General features: G+C 35.0%; 1 protein-coding gene across 3 annotated transcripts in view; it reads right to left on the bottom strand.

The window, feature by feature from the left end:
• Positions 1-4679, bottom strand: part of LOC109225273 (uncharacterized protein At1g04910-like) — a 13214-nt gene that overhangs the window by 5099 nt on the left and 3436 nt on the right. The gene's annotated exons all lie outside the window — the stretch shown is intronic.

Here is a 4679-nt window from a genome sequence, read left to right as displayed (position 1 = left end):
TATTCCCTCAAGCCAAAGTTAGATCAAACACTTACCTCGGATGCTCCAAACTCAACTCAAGCCTCTAGTATAGCTTTACCCCTCGAATTCGGCTCCAACTCAGTCAAATCTATGAAATAATGACTTTACAATATTAATAATAGTTAAACAAACTAAACCCAATACTTAAATATGAATTTCCAAGCTCTCTTCTAAAAATTCCAAAATCGCTCCCGGGCCCGCTTGGTCAAAACACGAGGTTCGAACCAATTCCATGTTACCCATCCCCCCACGAGCCCGAATATACAATTTGTTTTCAAATTCGACCCCAAAACGAGGTCTAAATTCAAGAAAATCGAAAAGCCCTAACACTACCCATTTCCCCCAATTTCAACCCTAGATTACATGTTCTAGGCCAAGGATTTCATTGGATGATGATAGAAAATGAAGAAAATGAGTTAGGTAATACTTACCCAAGAATATTTGGTGAAGAAATGCTCCAAGAATCTCTACAAGGCTGTGGAGAAGAAAGGTTTTCGTGAAATGGGGGAAAATCCCAAAATGGGTTCTGTTTTGGGTATTTAAAATTGCTGGACAAATTTGCCTTTCGCGTTCGCGACATGGGGGTCGCGTTCGCGAAGAAGGGGGGCTGGGAAGCACCGCGTTCGCGACAGGGGGTATGCGAACGCGTAGAGTAAATGGCTGGGGTCCGGGATCTGGGCCTACGCGAACGCGTGAGGAGACACGCAAACGCGTTGAAGGAAGCAGCAAGCTTCGCGATCGCGATGGCCAGAACGCGAACGCGAAGGAGAAAAGGGAGCAAGGCTATGCGAACGCAGGAGAGCTAGTGCGAACGCGATGAAGAAAATCCCTGTGTAAAAATTGCAGAAAATCTGCTAACTCCCTAAGTCCAAAACTACCCCGAAAACCTCCGAAAACACCCCCGAGCCCTCGGGGCTCCTAACCTATCATACACACTAACTCGACAACATCTTACGGACTTAACCATGCGATTAAATCGCCAAAATAACATCAAAAACGAGGAATCAAACCTCAAAATCATCACTTTTTCATCAAACTTCATAAACTTCATATTTTAGATATTTGGGTCCGAGACACGTCAAATGATGTCCGGTTTCAACCAAATTTCACAGAAAGCGCTTAAACCATATATAAGACTTGTACCGGGCGTCGGAACCAAAATACGAGCCCGATACCACAGTCTTTTAATCAATTTTCATTTCAAATTTTCATATAAATTTCAGAAAAACAATTTCACAGAAAAATTCATTTCTCGGGCTCTGGACCTCTGAATTCGACTCCGGGCATATGCCTGAGTCCCATATTTTTCTACGGACCCTCCGGGACCGTCAAATCACGGGTCCGGGTTCGTTTACCAAAAATGTTGACCAAAGTCAACTTTAATCATAATAATATCAAAATTCATAAATTTTTACACAGAATTCATATTTAAGCTTTCCGGCTACGCGCTCGGACAGCGCACGCAAATTGAGGCAAGTAAAAATGAGGTTTTCAAGGCCTCGGAAGCACGGGATGAATGAGAAAACAGGTGATGACCCTTTGGGTCGTCACAGTTCTGTTGTTGAATATTTTTATAGACCACTATTACATGATGTTTTAACAGCAAAATATAATATGTGGGGACTTTTTTTAGGGGGGTTAACTTACTTTTTCGCGATAACTTTAATTCTTGTTGCATGTAATTTTTTCATCGAATGTTATTGCAACGACATGCATATAATGACTTTATTATTGTCGCCAAAGGTATTTCTGAATTAACAATCAACATATGACAACAAAAAAATTGTTGACAAATGTATTTGAGAAGAAAGACAATACATTAATTTCATGTTGGCGTGGTCCAAATATATGTTGTCCATCTTTTCATATGTACCATCAAAAGTACCGTCATTGCACTCTGAATTAACAAGCTCTATCAGAATGCCTTTTTGGTCGAAGAGCTTCGTTTTGATAAGAAAAAGCTCTATGATAAGATGATGGTTTAATTCAAATGTCGTTTAATGAGGAGTTCGAGTGTGGCCCAGCCATATGCATTATTTGATGAAAGCACCCCTAACGTTTTCGATATTGGTTGTGATTAAATCGGGGAATTTTAGAATTTCTACCGCTTAACTTTTTCAAATATGAGTCTTTTAATCGAGTTTCTTTCTTCAATGAACTCCTTTCTTTCCAATTATGTGATGCAGTTCGAATTTTAGAGTTGAACTTCTTATTTTTTAGCGTCAATTCAGGTATAATTTCTTTAAGTTATTGAAATAAAATTTACATATTTAGAAACTACATAAAAAGTGCTATAAGTCACAATATTTAATAATTTAAAATATTTAATTTAAATGCATATGAAAAAATCGTGGAATGAAAAATTACCTTAACCCTCAAAATCCGAAGTGCAACATGAGACAAAAAGGAATAGGTGCTTTCAAGCAGTAGGTTTTGACTATCTTTCACGAGTGTACAATTTCAATATTAAGGATCTCCGCCTCCCCATTTTAGCCTCAATTGATAAGTTAAATTCACAGAAAAACGATGAAGTTAGTCTAATTTAGATAAATTTCACGTAAAGCTTTAAACATAGTTAAGATTTAAGAGCAGAATGTGGGAGAAATACCTTTTGGAGACAACTCGGATGAGGCAAAACTCAAAAGCAACTAGTTTGTACACTTATGAAAATTCAATGCATGCATGTTGAATATAAATGTCAAAAAGATGAGAGCAGATGGATAAGGATAATCCTCAAGGGAAACCCACTGATCTTCTTGGGTCACCACTTGAGTTGTTTGTGATTTTGGCTGAACACACTAGGAAATTAATTCGTCGAACATATTTGGATATGAACACATATTTGGGTTCGAAATCAGGCTTGACAATCCTCAAGTGGCCGGGGTTTGGGGAGGGTAGTGTGTACGCAGACTTTACCCCTATCCCTAGAGGGCAAAGATGTTATGAAAAGATAATTTAAACGTAATACCTAATTGTTGGTGCATTTATTTTGCTTTTAACTCATAAGTAGCCTAAAACACAAAGAAGGACAAGCAAAATTTATCTAACTTTAGTAGTCTTGATCTTGTGATGATCATAGGGAGTACTTTCTTTGGGTGCCTCAATTATTAAGCCATAAATTGTATAGTCTTGCAATCAAAGACGGAGCTATAAGGTTAGTTATGGGTTTACTCGAATTTAGTGGCTTTAATCCAAACTCTCTAATTGATTTAATTTTTTATAAAATAAGTACAAAAATTAAGTTCAGAACCCAATTACTAACACATGATCTATCCTAGAATTTAATTCTCCAAAAATCAAAATGATTGCCAACAAATGCATATTTTAGTATATTACTGTGTAATATATATGTAATATATATTTTATACATAACCAATATATATATTTTATATACTTGGCTAACGACTGAAATAATTTTAATCAACCGGCCAAATATGTTAAAAGACAATTTGAAACTCATAAAATTCTAAGTTCTGACTCACCTCGATTGTTGTCCACAAACATTAATTAGTGGAAGATACTAGGAAATAGCCATGCAATAAGGGCATCTCCAACAATCACTCTATTTTTTGCACTATTTTTTACTCTAAAATGGTGCAACATCAAATCTACTCCAACAATCACACTATTTTTTTACACCAAATCTTCTCTCTCTTCTATATTATATTATTATCTTCTATTTACTTTTCATTTTTTATTTCCTTCAAACTAATACTATATTTTTTCTTTTTTCCATATTCATTATATATAATTCACATTCACCACTTATATAATCATTTATTATAAAATTTTACATAAAGGATAAATTAACAAAAAGTGAAATCATTAATAAAACATAATTAAATAAATATTACATCATAGTCAAATTTAATTTAAGTACCACATAAATATTTAATTTTCGCCTCTATTCTCCCATAAATGCTCGATTAATGCATTACGAAGTGCGAAATGCGCATCTTTATCCTTAATTTTTTGTCGAATTAAAAATTGTTCAAATCGGTGATCTTGATCTACTACCATTTCTACCGTAGGAGCTGGACATTCACGCGCATCTTCAATTGGTGCATTAAGATCACGCTCGTCCTCAATTATCATGTTGTGCAGTATAATACATGTGGTCATTATATCACGTAGGACCTCTTTTCTCCAAAAACGTGACGGGCCTGCAACAATTGCAAAACTCCGAATGCACGTTCAATATCTTTTCTTTTTGATTCTTGTTTCATTGCAAAATATCTCTTCTTTGCTGAATGTGGTTCCCGAATAGTTTGTACAATAGTAGACCATTTTGGATATATACCGTCAGCTAAATAATAACCGGTGTCATATTCTTTTCCATGAATAACATAGCGCGCTGGAGGAGCAATACCATTAGCGAGATTGGAGAATAAATTTGATGATTCTAAAACGTTAATGTCATTGTTGGTACCGGGCATACCAAAATATGCATTGCCATATCCAAAGGTCGTAATCAGCTACAGCTTCAAGAATAATTGTTGGGGATCCACCTTTTATGTACTTTAATTATAATGTATTTTTATTTTATGTATTGTTATTTTTAAATAATGGTTATATTTCTTTTTATACAATTATAACAATAATAAATTAACTTATAATTTATATAAATATAATATATACAAAAATTAAATATATAAAAA

The sequence above is a fragment of the Nicotiana attenuata genome, chromosome 5, assembly GCF_001879085.1.
Source record: "Nicotiana attenuata strain UT chromosome 5, NIATTr2, whole genome shotgun sequence".
NCBI classification, from domain to species: Eukaryota; Viridiplantae; Streptophyta; class Magnoliopsida; order Solanales; family Solanaceae; genus Nicotiana; species Nicotiana attenuata.
Note: the sequence above shows the minus strand (reverse complement) of the source record. Positions and strands in the feature narration are given on the sequence as shown.